Source organism: Sorex araneus, chromosome 3 (genome assembly GCF_027595985.1).
Source record: "Sorex araneus isolate mSorAra2 chromosome 3, mSorAra2.pri, whole genome shotgun sequence".
NCBI classification, from domain to species: domain Eukaryota; kingdom Metazoa; phylum Chordata; class Mammalia; order Eulipotyphla; family Soricidae; genus Sorex; species Sorex araneus.
The window spans coordinates 198,076,357-198,092,567 of NC_073304.1; the positions used below are offsets into that span (position 1 = coordinate 198,076,357).

At 41.8% G+C, this 16,211-nt stretch overlaps 1 protein-coding gene across 1 annotated transcript in view; it reads right to left on the minus strand.

Moving 5' to 3' along the window:
* The window catches only part of MYO1D (myosin ID), a 378,710-nt gene that overhangs the window by 187,821 nt on the left and 174,678 nt on the right, over nucleotides 1-16,211 (minus strand). The gene's annotated exons all lie outside the window — the stretch shown is intronic.

Consider the following 16,211-nt stretch of genomic DNA (forward strand, 5'->3'; position numbering starts at 1 on the left):
GTGACACTTCTGACCCCTTGTCATCCCAACAGCAAGAGATAATTGGGGAATAACAAAGAAAATTAAGTTTTGTTTTCAAAGGACCAGTGAAATATATTGGTGAAGGGATGGGATGGGTACTACTGGGACACTGTATGACTGAAACCCAATCATGAATAGCCTTGTAACTGTAGCTCACAATGACTCAATTTAAAAAAGAAAAAATTAAGTTTTGCTTTTAAAAGAATGTAGGCAGAGGGCAGATATTGCTGGGCTCAAATTCAGTAACTTGAATTTGAACAAATCCCAGAAACAATTCCATTCCTGGGCTGCATCATCTGGGACCTCCAGAGGTGACCCAGTGACTCAGGAATCCGTTCCCTTTCCTTGTAAACAAACAGTGATAAGACACCTAACCACGGGGCTCTTAATTAACAGATGTAACTCCGCTGGTTTCTCAATAAAGATGAGCTACATATTAATGCCTTTTTTTAAAATTTTAAAGGAAAAAGTAATCAATTTTATATGATCGTTATTTTGCTCTTAGTCTGAGAAATAAAATACTTGATTGGCTTCATTAAGAATCCCGTGTACTTTGTCTGAAAATGAGGACATGTGCACCCTCTGGCTTTATGCTATGACTTGACAGTTTTGCATTAAATAATACATCAGGGAACAGGGGCAAGTGATTAACTATACCAATAAAAGCCAATTTTCAAATAATGATTCTATTCGCACTTTTTATTTTGGCTGAGTTACAAAATTATTATGCTCATCTCTGTTAACTTTTGAGACTACTTAGATTAATAGCCATAATATTAGTACCAATTTCAAATTTTCACTGTATATTTGTGTTTCGATGAACCAATTTTAATCATTCACAAGATCTTGTAACTGGGGTTACAACCCCAAAATGAGGATGCAAGAGGCAAATTAAAAAAAATCAATACAAGAACATACACCCTAAAATTAAGTGGTTACTTAGGAAAAAATAATCAGGCAGTTCTTATGATATAGAATCTGTTTTTAAAATGTAAATTTAAAGATTTTTAATTAACTATTTTTGTCTTTGGGCCACACCTGGCAGTGCTCAGGGTTTACTCCTGGTCTGAAAGTGCTTGGGGACCGAGGTGATGGGCACTGAACCTATGCCGGCCATGTGCAGGGAAAGCACCTTGACCACTGCACTCTCCGGCGCTGTGTGAATGTTTTAAGGGCTGACATGATGCGCCATGGAAAACTACTGTTTATTAAATTAAAGACTAGGTGTTCTACCTGCAACAGGAATTCCAGAGCTCCAACCACCCCTGACCATCTGTGGAAATACATTTTGAAGTCAGCTGGGAATAGTAAACACAAACTGCATCAGGTAAGAATAATATTAATTGTACGTTGTATGATTATGACACACAAAAGCCCTCATAGAGATTATACTGGAATGCAAGGGCAAAATGATGAGACATCTGGGATTTCCTTTTAAATAAAAATCAAATAAAGCAAAGTGAGCAAGAGGCGGGAGCAACAGTACAGAGAGCAGAGTGCTCGCCTTGGACAAGGCCAACCCAAGTTCTATGCCTGCCACTCTGTATGCTTCCCTGAGCAAGGTCAGGAGTGATCCCTGGGTGCAGTCGGGAGGAAGCCCCCAAAGTGACTATGGGTGGTCGAAAAACAAAAAACAGGGCTGGAGAGATAGCACAGCGGGTAGGGCGTTTGCCTTGCACGCGGCCGACCTGGGTTCAAATCCCAGCATCCCATATGGTCCCCTGAGCATGGCCAGGGGTAATTCCTGAGTGCAGAGCCAGGAGTAACCCCTGTGCATCGCCAGGTGTGACCCAAAAAGCAAAAAAAAAAAAAGAAAAACAAAAAACAAAACAAAGTAACAAACCAAATCCAAACAACAACAAAAACCTCAGTGAACAAACCACACATAAAAACATGAGGTGAACACTAAAGAAAAAGAAATGGCAAAATGCTAATGATTACTAGAAATGGGAGATGGAAATATAGGGATTGATTATTCTTTCTACTTTTGAGAATACTTGCAACTTTTAATAATAAACATACCAAGAGTTAAAGATACCTTCTTTCAAGTTATACTAAACAAATGATTACTTAATAATTCCTCCAAATTCAGAAAAATCCAGAAGCTAGAAAGGATGTATTTAACATTTTATATTTATGATGCAGTAAAACATGAAGTAACAAAAATAGAAAATAAAACAAAATACATAAAATGTTTACCAATGGAAATGATTTTTTAAAAAATTAAAATATTTTTGGGAAAGCTAAACATAGTAAAATAATTAAATGGTAATGCATTGGGTTCTTATAGATATAGCTAAGTAATTTTCAGAATAAATTCCACTGTTCATCAGCAAAAATGTGAACGGAGGGAAAATTCTCTTTATGTCCCAAGAAAAGGAGAAGGAATTAACAAAGATAAAAAGCAAAAGCAGTATATTGGAAAGAAAAGAGATCTGGTTCTTTGAGAAATATTAAATGAGTGTGATTAAGAACAACAGTGTGCTCGAACACCCATCCCTTCACCAGTGCACATAACTGAGACTTAAGCTTGAAAGCTTTGTAACTTTCCACATGGTGATTCAATAAAAAAAATAAATAAATAAAATTTTTTTTTAAAAAAGAAGGGAAAACAACTAATAAACACATAAAAGCTTCATATTTGATTCTTGTAGATACTCTGGGAAGAACAAATAAATCAAGAAAAAGGGAACAGGAGCAAGTGAGAGTGTGTTTTGTAGAGTGGTCAGGTAAGGACTCGTGGTAAAGATATTTAAGCAGAGACCTGAGGAAGAGAGGTGGCCATCTGCATGTCTGGAGAATGATTGTGCAAGGAATAAAAGACAGTAAGAGCCAAGGCCCTGAAGTGGCACCATGTTTGCTGCTTATGTATTGAAGAACTAACCAGGAAAATGAGGATAGAATAATCAGAAGGTATAATAGAAGGAATATCAGAGAAGCTTCCAGATACCACCTCATTTTAGTCAAATAGACACCTTAAGAATAAAGATGTTTATCCTTAAGAAAGGAAAAAGCCATTTCAGAGTGAAGAAGAGGTTCGAGGTCTAATTGTTCTATTGAGAATGGAATACACAAGTTAAATCAGAAGAAACTTAAGAGGTAGTAGCAATAATACAGATAAGAGATCATGCTACATTGGACAAAGATGACAAAGGCAGAAATGTGAATGAATTTTAAATATGATTTCAAAATAGATGGAGTTTGCTTTTGGACTACATTTGGGGTTTGCAATGAAGGAATTAAGAATGATTATGTGATTTTTTAAAGCTTTTTTGGGTCACACCTGGCAATGCTCAGGGGTTACTCCTGGCTCTGCACTCAGGAATTCCTCCTGGTGGTGCTCAGGGGACCATATGGGATGCTGGAAATTGAACCCGGGTCAGCCGTGTGCAATGCAAACGCCCTACCCACTGTGCTATCACTCCATCCCGATTATGTGATTTTTAAGATAAAAGATAGGAAGGCAGGTAGGGACAGCCATGGGAGCACAACAGTGAGACAAGACTTTATGTCACAAGGCAAAGGAATCAGTTGATTATATAATCTAGAAATTTAGGTAAAAATATGGAATGGAGATATATGCTATATATCACTGGTGTATTAATTATATAACAACCATGAGTCTCAGAAACAAATCTCGGAACCCCGTGGCTTTTGGCAGAAATCCCTCCAGAGTTAATTACTAAAATTCCAGAATTCCAAATGACATCCTATGCTATCCATAATCAACAATAGAAAACAAAGTGTCTAATGTTGCCTTTTTGGCAGATCTAGGTGTTGGGAAAAAATCTCAAATAACAATGGCAGGGCTGGTGTCGAAATATTGAATGTAATCAAAGTAGAGAAAGAGTAATGTGGACATCATTTCTCCCTCTGGTAGGGGGAAGGTGTGGGATGGGGGTATACTGGGGTTGTTGGTGAAGGGATAGGTGTTTCATTATTGTATGACCGAGTCTTAAACCCGAAAGTTTTGTAACTGCTCTCACAGTGATTCAATAAATAAATTAAAAAAAAAAAACACCAAAAAAAAAAAAGAACAGTGTGAACATGAATCAAATATGCAAAATAAGCAATGAGGAGGAATGACTAAAGATACAAGGAAATGAACCAAAAAAATCATAGGAGGTGCTGGAGCAATAGCACAGCGGGTAGGGCGTTTGCCTTGCACACGGTCGATCCGGATTCGATTCCCAGCATCCCATATGGTCCCCTGAGCACTGCCAGGAGTAACCCCTGTGCATCACCAGGTGTGACCCAAAAAGCAAAAAAAAAAAAAATCATAGGAGTTTACTTTGATCAATTCTATTCAATTAAATTTGAGAACCTTGGTGATTCTCTAGGAGAATATGCTACTAATGCCAGTCCCACTAAGTTGCCATAGCAACTACACCAGGGAGTACAGAGTGCTGTTGAGCAGTTCTGTTCCCAAATGACCTCTTTCAGATGTCTTAGAGGGGGGATCAGCCTGGACAGACCAACTCATGCCGTTAGAACTATTTCAAAACAAGGAAAAAGAAGGAAGAGCATCTGTGCTACCTTGAGGCACAACGTAACTTTGATACTAAATTATGTAGTAGAAATCACTCAATTAATTGCTCAAAAGAGAAGAAAAATTACTTGAGCATTCTAATACTGCGAAAGTCAGTTTATTCTTTTTTTTTTCTTCTGCTTTTTGGGTCACACCTGGCGATGCACAGATACACAGAGGTTACTCCTGGCTCATGCATTCAGGAATCACTACTGGCAGTGCTCGGGGGATCATATGGGATGCTGGGAATCGAACCCGGGTTGATTGCGTGCAAGGCAAAAGCCCTACCCTCTGTACTATCGCTTTAGCCCTGGTTTATTCTTGATTTTAAAAGCACTCTGCAGACATAGAAGGATTGCACTCATTTGTGGAATATAAAGTAACAGAATGGGAGACTAACACCCAAGAATAGTAGAGATAAGTACCAGGAGGATTACTCCAGAGCTTAGAAGCTGGCCTCATATGCTGGGGGAAAAGGCGGTTCAGATAGAGAAGGGATCACCAAGTAAAGGGTACTAGGAGGACTCACTCGGGATGGGAGATGCATGCTGAAAGTAGACTATAGACCGAACATGATGGCCACTTAATACCTGTACTGCAAACCACAACACTCAAAAGCAGAGAGAGAGCAAAAAGGAATGCCCTGCCTCAGAGGTGGGTTGGGGTGGGGGGGACGGGGTGGGGGTGGTGAGAGGGATGCTGGCACCACTGGTGGTGGAAAATGGGCACTGGTGGAGGGATGGCTACTCGATCATTGTATGACTGAAACGCAAGCACAAAAGTTTGTAAGTCTGTAACTGTACCTCATGGTGATTCACTAATAAAAAAATAAAATGCATTCAGACTAAAATAAATAAATAAATAAATAAATAAATAAATAAATAAATAAATAGATAAATCGCACTGTCATTCCGTTGTTCTTCGATTTGCTCGAGTGGGCACCAGTAACTTAGTCGCCATTGTAAGACTTGTTGTTACTGTCTTTGGCATATCGAATATGCCATGGGGAGCTTGCCAGGCTCTGCCGTGCGGGCAGGATACTCTCGGTAGCTTGCCTGGCTCTCAGAGGGGCGGAGGAATCGAACCTGGGTCGGCTGCGTGCAAGGCAAACGCCCTACCCACTGGGCTATTGCTCAAATAGATAAATAAATAAATGAATAAAATAATTAAGCACTCTGCACACAACTGCACTAGATGGATATCCTGTTCACAGCCTCAAAAGCATTGGTCTCAGGATCGCACAGAACTAGAAACCACTAACCATGCTACCATTAAATTCAGGACCATTTCAAGAATGTCCCAGGTCACCAGTTTAGGACACTTCCCAAAGAGGCTTTGTAGCAGCATAAGCCCTCTCCCCATAATCTGGCAGCTGCGTTAAGGGCAGAGGACAGGAACAGTACAGCTAATCACAGTACAGGGACAGAAAAACCTTTCTCCATGGATCATCTCAAAAGAACACTGGGTCTACATGCCTCTGTTGACCAGTCGGTAAACATGCTGTGCTTGGGAGCACTGCCCACTCAGTGGCAGAACACGGCAGTCCTATTTTTGTGCCCTCTTCTTACCATAGTAGTCTGAAGCGTGAAATGTCAGATATCTATTATTTTGAATTTTCTGCCCTCCAGTTTCTGAACTCCACACACAACATGATAAACAACACTCCCACGTGGTTTTCAGCCCATATTCCGAATGGCTGGTTTCACCAGCTCAAGGTCTTCTCAAACTTCCTCACCTTCATTATCACCTTTGTTCCCTCCACACATTTCCCACGTTTTCATCTCTGTTCCTTTGTTCTCCCATATCCTGCTTTTGAGGTTGCAACAATTTTGCTAGGGCCTAATAATCAAACTTATATCAGGAAGCTGCCAGAGGAGCAAAAATTAAATTTTAGGAGCCAACTGACCTGAGGTGAGGTGGTCCACAGATATGCACACTTAGAGACCAGACTTCTCTATTTTTAAAAAAATATATAAAGAGAACTGCAATTTCATGCAACTACAATGACAACAAACTTTTGACTCAAGTTTCACTATGGACCCCAGAGTGCATAGGGTCATAGGTGTAAGAAGTTTCGAGTCCCCATCCAGTAATAAAACCTGTAAAACTCAGGGTATGAAGTGTGGAGCAGATTAGAGCGTGATTAAAATTTCCAAAGAGATGGAAACTTGTTGTTATGGAATTCATGAGCTATAACTATAATCCCAGGTACCCACCAATTGCCTGAAGATAAATGATTAGCACTGTAAGGTACGTTTTTAAGAAAGAAGGGTTGAAAAGATACTATAGGAAGTATCTGCTGCTCCTTGCATGCAGCAGACCTGGGGTAGATTCTCACACCCCCTATTTTTCCTTGAGCCCTACCAGGAGTAATCTCTAAGCACAGAACCAGAATTAAACCCTGAGATGTTTGGGTGCTGTCCCCCACCCCACACACACATACAAAGAATAACTAGGGGCTGGAGAGATAGTACAATGCATTGGGTGCTTGCTTTACATGGTACTAATCCTGGCATTGCATATGGTCCTCCAGTACCACCAGAAGTAAGCCCTGAGCTTTCTGGGCATAGAGGGAGAAAAGGAATGGAAGGAGGTCAGAAGGAAAGGAAGGGAGGGAGGGAGGAAGGAAGGGAGGAAGGAAGGAAGGGAGGGAGAGAGGAAGGAAGGAAGGGAGGAAGGAAGGAAGAAAGGAAGGGAGGGAGGGAGGGAGGAAGGAAGGGAGGGAGGGGGAGGAAGGAAAAAAGGAAGGGAGGTAGGGAGGAAAGAAAGAAGGGAGGGAGGGAGGGAGGAAGGAAGGAAGGAAGGAAGGAAGGAAGGAAGGAAGGAAGGAAGGAAGGAAGGAAGGAAGGAAGGAAGGAATGCCTGTACCTTCACCACACCAAAGTGCCCAAGCTTTTTCACCAGTATCTATATTAATTCTAGTCCATCTCTTCTTTTCCTCCTCACATTCTCCTCCCTCTGCCACTGCTTGGAATCTCAGTTTTGTAATCAAAGCACAAGGGTTAGTCATGATTCAACACTGTCTATTCCCTTGTTTTGTTTTCTGTATACCACAGATGAGTGAGACAGCCAGTATTTAGGACCTTGGCTTCTTAACTACACTTGGAAGGGGTAATCCCATTCTCAGAGCAAGTATATAATTTAGTGACCAATTAGGATCTGTCATTAATTAATATGGTTTTCCTTTAAGAGAGATAACTCACCTAAATAAAGACCCAGTTCCAAGCGAACCTACTTGTCTTATATAGGTCAAGAAAGCCACTTTTCAAATCCATCATCCTATTGCAAACTTGTCAATAACCACACAAAAGATAAACTCCCTTAATACTTTTCCACCTTCCTTTGAAAACTTATCTTTAGTATCACCTTACGTGACAATTATGAGCTTGACATGATTCTCTAGGATAAGAATACAAGTTTAAAGCTGCAGGCACAACAAGAAATGAAAAGAATATTTAAAAATGGAAAGAAAGAAAAAAAGGTTCTTTTTTCTTTGTTTGCTTTTGGGTCACCCCCATGTGGTGCTCAGGGTTTACTCCTGGCGATCCAGTCATGGATCACTCCTGGTGGGCTTGGGGTATCTTATGCAGCGCCAGAGATGAAATCCGGGCTGGCTGCATGCAAGGCAAGTGTCCTATCTGCTGTACTATCTCTCTGGCCTCAAAAGAATATTTCTTGAGAGATGACATCCCATTTTTCCTCCAACCAAAATATTTTAAAGTAAATATATACAGAATATTAGAGAATAGTTACTCTTTATAAAGTATTTGGTGCATTTTGATTAAACATCAATTATCAACTAGTAAGTGCTGACAGTTAAAACTGTATCTTTTAAGGATCTCTCCAGCTATGCAACATTCTAAGAGTCTTGTTTTTCAGGAATGAGTGGTGTATGACACAGAGAAGACAAATTATAAAGAAGTTAAAACCAGGAAGGTCCAGTTTGAAGATAAGAACTTTGAAGATGGACAGTTTGAAGATGGACAGAATCATTGTGGACAGAACTGCCACCAAAACACTTTAACTCAGTCGTGTGTGCTTGCAGATGAACTGATTTCCTGGTTTCTCAGCACCTCACTGCTTAAAGCTGTAATTCTGAAGACTTGAAATGGTTTTCTTTTGGTCCTGTCTAGAAATAGGATCTTATTTCTCATTAAAATGTACCATAAGGAGCACACATACAAACTCAAAAATGGAGGCTGGTAAGAGACGCAATTGTGTATTATGAAAGAAAGAGAAGAATGACCTTTAAAATGACCTCACTGGCTACGGGCACATTGCTTTCAATTTATTGAAGATGTGAATGCTAAACCAGGGCTTTTAATTAAATGATTCTTTCCAATATTTTGGCAAAGCATTCATGTTTTAGGTCATACAGAAGGCTGTTTATAAGTGCAAATGCCTGGAGTGAGACAAGTGCTTCCATACACCAGGGAGCTTAAATTGATTGGTACAATCTTTCAGGAGCCCATTTGAATATGGGTATAAAAAAATCCTGAGAATGAGTCATTTTTAACTATTTTGTGATTTTATGCCTGAGAATTGACTCTCAATAAGGAAAACAATAAGAGCATTTACAAATACTTTGTAGCCAGCAAAGGCCGAAGAAATGGCTCAGGGTTGGAACGTTGTACGTGGAAGCCCTAGGTTCCATTCCTGTACCACAAATTCACCTGTGCCCTTCAATGCCAGCAGGCCCCAAGCACTGCTGGGTGTGGCCCTCCCCCCCAACAGCAACCACAGCAGTAGCAGCAGTAATAACGGTAGCTAACATGTGTTGAACTTGGCAAGAGATACAGCTCTGGAGTAAACAGATGTGGACTGCAATTAAACCCTGGAACCTGTGGGAATGAAAAATTGGAAATAATCTAAACACTCAGCGAGAGTAGACTGAGGACACTCTAGGAAGTCATATCTAGGACTAAACCAGCCATATAAATATGCAACTAAATCTGTACACGAGTAGAGATAAAACAAATAAATAAAAAGCATTAGGAAGGAATGGTATGCTATAAGCTGAATTTATATATAAAAAAGATGAAGTTTTACTTTAAATGAAATTTAGCTATTTTTAAACTTTTGGACATGACCTTGCACTATTACTCCTATACTACAAAGCCAATTACATAGTTTGAAATCTAAATGGCTCTTTCTCCTCAGCCCCCAGTGTTACGAGGCCCCAGCACTGAGCCACCTGGCCCCGCTAGCAGCCCTGGGCACTGTTTGTGAGACTGAACATATAGAAGTAGAAAAGGTATGATTTCAATTTTGAGAAAGCAGTTAAAAAAATTAAACAGACAGAATAGCTGATTATTTACCTGAACTAAATAAACTGTGGTTGGAGAGATAGTACAGAGGGTAGAGCACTTGTCGTGCATATGGCTGATCTAATTTCAATGCCTGGTACCATGTATGGCCCCCTGAGCCCTGCCAAAGGTGATCCTTGACCACAGAGCCAGGAGTAGTAGGCCCTGAGCACCACTAGGTGTGGCCCCAAACCAACCAAACTACACACACACACACAAGTCATACAAAATAAAGTTGGACACCAAGTCACACTGTATAAAAATATATTACATATCTATAATGTTTAAAGAAAACTAAAAGCTAAGGGCTAGAATAATAGTGTTGGGTTGGGTTCATGCCTTGCATGCAGTCAACCTGAGCTCAATCCCTGGTATCCCATATGGTCCTCTGAGCCCAGGAATGATCCCTGAGCACACAGTCAGGAATAATCCCTGATCAAAACCCTACCGCCTCCACAAAAATAAAACCAAATGAAAAGATGAGATGTATTTCATTATATTCAGTGAGGAGTTTCATGTGGAAGAATATACGAAGACCTAAAGCCAACTGACTCATGATAGCTCCGGAAACACAACTGCAACACAAAAAAGTCAATTAATATACACTATATGGATGACAATCCCACAGATTCACAAAAAAATTTTGGTGGGGGTCAACAGAAAAATGGACCAAAGATAAGAAAAACAAATAGGAAAAGAGACCATCCAAAAGAATACCAGAGACAGCTCCACGAGTCATCACAGGAAATGAAATACTGGGGTGAAAATAGGCGCTATTTGTTACTAATAAGGACTGGGAGTTTCCGTGGTGGGGGGCAGTAGGCACGATGGTGGGTGAAAGTACAGTCCCTTTGCACCCCATGCCATAAAGGCACAAAACTACCGTCATCATTTTAGTGATCTAAACTACAATTTAAAAAAGAAAAGAATGGGAAGTTCAAGATCTCAGCCAGAAAATCACCATGGTTAGCAAATAAATAATTAGGGAAAAGAATTCTGTACATTGTGGACACAAACGTGAACCATTTGCTATTATAAACGCTTCAACCGCCGTGCTTGACCATGGGACTTCGTGCACGGGGAGGAAGGCACTATGGCTGTACTGAAAACGATGGGAAGCCTGACGTGTCTGGAGGAGTCAACGCACACAGCAGACCTGAGCCCGCCCTGCGGAGAAAGCCCCCTCCCTGCAAGGCTGGCCCTTGGCCGGGGGACTCAGCAGGAGAGCTGTTCCCTACTGTGCACAGAAGTTCCCGAGTGACCACAGAGGCCCAGTGGGTCAACACTGCTTGCACAAACCATGTGGTCTGTGCTGAACAGCTGGTTTCTGTCCGAGAGCCTGAGATCTGAGTGCGTGACGGCAAGAGGTGCCAACATGAGCAGTCTCGATAAACATGTTGGGACCAGCACGTGCGGACAGCACTCGGCAGCAGCTGTCTCGAGTCACGGTGGGAGGAAGCAAGCCTGTTCTGAGCTCTGCACAGGGGGAAGGCTCCGGGAAGCTTTCTTCAGTGGCTCCTCTGAATATCACCCCTGGGCCTGGCCCCCTTCTCTCACTTTGCACCCTGTGGGGGGGCATTCATCTCACTTGTGAGGACAGCGACAGGCCATGCGGGTCCTGTGAGTCCTTTCTGAGGATCCCTGAGGTGGGGAAGAGTGGGGGGGGGGGCAGATAAAGTGAGTGTGGGAAAGGGTGACGAAATATTGCAAATATAAGAGAAAGATGCCCAGGGAAGCCACAGGGGAGCTTCGGTCTCAGCCTCTTGGCAGTGGAGCCACAGAACGATCCGTGTGTACAGACATGCAGGGATGGACAGTGGGTTCTTGGGAGCGCCCCACAGGTCCTGCATGTGTTTCTATATTGTTTGACTTTGTTTTTACACTGAATCTGCTTTAATTAGAAAACCTGCTTTTTGGGTCACATCCAGCGATGCTCAGGGGTTACTCCTGGCTCATGCACTCAGGAATCACTCCTGGCGGTGCTTGGGGGACCATATGGGATGCTGGGAATTGAACCTGGGTTGGCCACATGCAAGGCAAAATGCCCTACCCGCTGTGCTATCGCTCCAGCCCTGAAACCACTATTTTTGATTTAAGAAGAAAAGAATCACCTGTCAATCTTTATTTAAAATCCCTTGTCCTACAACTTCGGAAGGAAAATGTGTGCCTGCCCCAGGCAGGGGGGCAGGAGGAAGACAGGGGACACTGGTAGAGGGTAGTGGACACCAGTGAAGGGACTGACATTGGAGCACTGTATGCTTGAAACTCAATCACATGTATCTTTGTAGCCTTATAATTCACGGTGATTCAATTATAAAATAAAACAATTAAAATGACCTTTCTGATGCTGCCTCTCCTTACATCCTATTTGCCCTAAAATGGACAGAGGAAGAGTGGAAACACATAGTCCACGGGAGGTTAGGTGACTGATGAGCTGCTCCCAGAAGCTGACAGGAATTTCCTCTCATTTTATGGCTTTCAGAGTTGGTCTAGAGAACATAATATGGAGATCACATCTGTCACTGCCTGCAGTGGTCAGGCTGACAACTGGGAGGAGGAACCTGATTTTCTACTTCACTGCCCAGAGGGTAAGAAATGCAAGCACTATAGGAGCAGACAGGACAGCTTTTGCTCCATGGCAAGTCGGGTTATTTTTTGTTTTTAAATTTTTTGGGTCCCACTTGGCGATGCTTAGGGGTTACTTCTGACTCTGCACTTGGAATCGCTCCTACGGTGGTGTGGGGAACCATATAGGGTGCTGGGGATCCTAGCACCTCAGATTGGATGTCTGCAAGGCAAGCTTTTAGGCTTTCTCTTCTCTAAGTAGAAACTACAACCTCTTACCAGAAAGCAAATAAGAGCACCGGAGAAAGGACTGAGAAGGTAGAGATACCTGGAATCATGCACTTTTATGTATGAGTTCAGCTGTGTTAAATACAGCTCCTCACATCTGACATGGGGCGTGGGTGAGGGGGCGGTGAGCAGGACTCTCTTTGGCTTGCAGACACGTGAGAGAATTCTGTGGCATACTGACAGCAAGAAGGCAGAAGGTGAATGCAGAGTAGGGTGCATTTAGCTGTATACAGATATTATTCATTATTCATTCATATTATTCATACTAGAACATCTTTTATTTGTTTGGGGGCCACACCTGGTAGTGCTCAGGGTTTACTCCTGGTTCTGCACTCAAGGGCTTGCTCCTGGGGTTCTCAGGGAAACCATATGAGCTAGTGGGGATGGAACCTGGATCAGACATGTGCAGAGCAAGCACCTGACTTATTGTACTATCACTCATGCCTCCACACTGGAACACTTGAGGGTGAAAGGGTTGTACTGATAGTTACAAGGAACAATGGTTATAAACCAGGACCAACCGTCTCAAGCAAACTAAGAGGTATGGTCACCGTGGTTCTAGGTCACACACTGAGTAAAGTCAACCTCTTGGGTAGATATAAGTGTCATTATCTTTTGGGGGGAGGGCGGGGTGAACCTGGTGTTGCTTAGGGCTTACTCCTGGTTCTGCAATTAGGAATCACTCCTGGCAGTGCTTGGGGACCATATGGAATGGGGATCGAACCCAGGTCGGGCCCGTGTAAGGCAGTGCCTTACCCACTGTACTATCGCTCCAGACCCATCATTATCTTTCTAAAGATAATTTCTGTTGTTGTTTTAAAACAACAACAAAGCAACCATAGGAAGTACTGAAAGGACTTGAATATACAGAAGAAAAGATGTATAAATATAACTTACTATGACAGCGATGCACCCTTCGAATTTACACGCTATCTTAAGGTACTGAATTAAAGCCTACAAAAGGTAATTAACAGGGGCCTGAGGATGTGGCTGAGCAGGGGCGTCCCATGTCTTTCATGTGTTCGGCCCTGGGTTCGATTCCCAGAAGGAGAAACTAAAACAAAACAATTGCTGAAGAAAGATGTTTCGGGAAGAAACACAATTTAGTCTTTCAATCCAAAAGATTTTTTCTGAGTTTCAGGCAGAATAAATGGAAGAATCCAACACCAACACGTCGGAAGTTGGAAGAGAAGAAAAATCTTAGAATCAACAAATATGAAGAAGAGTTTCATTCTGGGTACACGTAAACCAACACAAACCAATATAATTTCTCTGCACCAGCTCTGCCATGTAGAAAACATACTAAGAAATTAGTAGCTCTTGAAGCTAGAGAGATAGCTCCAAGGGTCGGGACATGCCTGGCACGTGGATGCCTGGAGTTCAATCTCCAGCACTGCATGGTTACCCGAACACCCCTGCCGGCCCCTGAGCACCGTCCTGGGTATGACCCTGATGGCTCCCAGGAAGGAGCACGAGGCCCAAGCAAGTTTTGTATTCACTGGGTCTGAACATTCAGCTGACACCCCAGTCCCCAGAGCACTGTTTGAGGTGCCCTCCCCCCCAAATCCATAGCAGCAACAAGAGCAATAAAATATGTAGGAATTAACCATGAATTCATAAGGACTCTTCATATCTAAGGACCAATGAAATAATTTAAAATAAACTCTTTTGTACTTTTAAGATGAGCTGTAAAATGTAATCACTGTAAAAAACTGCAAAAATGTAATCACTTCAAATTAATTGTAAAATTCAACGTATAAATACAATCCTAATAACAAATACTGTTGGATTTAATGAACTCAATAAATACATATAAAAATTTATATTGAAGAATGAAGTTTTACATATAGGTTAATCAATTTAATAAAGACCAAGTAGAAAAGATGGGTTCAACCTACCACTGAGTAAGACACACTGTAATAAAAACTATAGCTTCTATGCAAAACCAGGCAAATAAAAAATGGAAAGAAAAGAACATGCAGTAAAAAGACTGCAAGTGTGTGTGTGTGTGTGTGTATACACACCTGGGAATTAAATGACAAACATTGTAGGACAAGTCAATGGGAAAAGGAGTGGTTATTTAGTAGGTGACATTGAGACAATTCACCTTATTTAATAAAACAATACTGCATCATTATTTATTTAGTTATTGCTTTTAGGTCAAGCCCAGCTGTGCTTTGAGTTTATACCCGGCTGTGCACTCACGAATGACTCATGACAGTGCTCAGGGGGCCTACCGGTGCTAGGGAGAGAAACTGGGTCTCTGTGGCCCTCCATTCCTATCTAAAAACCACAATCATAGATGGATTCTAAAAGAACTAAAGACTCAGTGTGAGGGGCTGGAGTGATAGCACAGCGGGTAGGGTGTTTGCCTGCCGGGTTCGAATCCCAGCATTCCATATGGTCCCCCGAGCACCACCAGGAATAACCCCTATGCATTACCCAAAAAGAAAAAAAAATTCAGTGTGAGAGGCAAACTTGTAGAGTCCATAGAAGAAAATAAAAAACAGGATTTCTGTGATCTGTACTGTAGCACTATAGTATTGTCATCCCGTTGCTCATAGATTTGCTCGAGTGGGCACCAGTAACATCTCCATTGTGAGACTTGTTACTGTTTTTGGCATATTGAATACACCACGGGGAGCTTGCCAGGCTCTGCCGTGCGGGTGGGATAGTTTCGGTAGCTTGCTGGGCTCTCCGAGAGGGAGCCACGTGCAAGGCAAACGCCCACCTGCTGTGCTATCCTCCAGTCCTCTGTGATCTGACTAGAAAAATCCTCCTCACCAAAATTCCAAAGGACACATGTAAGGCAAAAATTGAATTCAATTGTGTCAAATTAAATGCTCTTCCTCAAAGCATATTATGGTTAAAGTACCTTAGAATGTCTGAGGAATAAGAAAATACACTTATAAACCTTAATGGATTAATTCTAAAATATTCAAGCAGTTCCTATAAGCAACCAGAAAATGATACTAACTCCGTTAGGAAAATGGACCCCAGTTATGAATAGGCAATTTACAGAAAAACCCTAAAAGCAAATACATATTAGATGCTCATACTCAATGGTGATCAGAAAAGTATAAGGTCGAAATGAGGGATAACCATAGCTGTTAGTCTGGTACTATAAACTATAAAGACAACTGTAGGAAACAGTGAAGGGCATGGGTACACTGTCACCCCATGCATAGCTGGTGATGAAGCAAATTGCAGGCATGCTAGAGAGGAAGCTGAGATAACTTAAGCCCTGTTATCCAGCAACTTTCCTCTTGGTTTATATCCCCACAGACATTTTCATAGATGCACATAATTTAGAAAAACATACAGATACTTGAAAAAAACATTAAAATGACTCGTATGAGAGCCAGGGAGGTAATATAGAAGGTAGGATGCTTTTCCTTGCACATGGCTGACCAGGGTTTGATGCCCAGCATTGCATATGGTTTCTGAGTATTGTCAGGGCTCACTCATGAACACAGAGCCGGAAACACTCCTAAGCATCACTA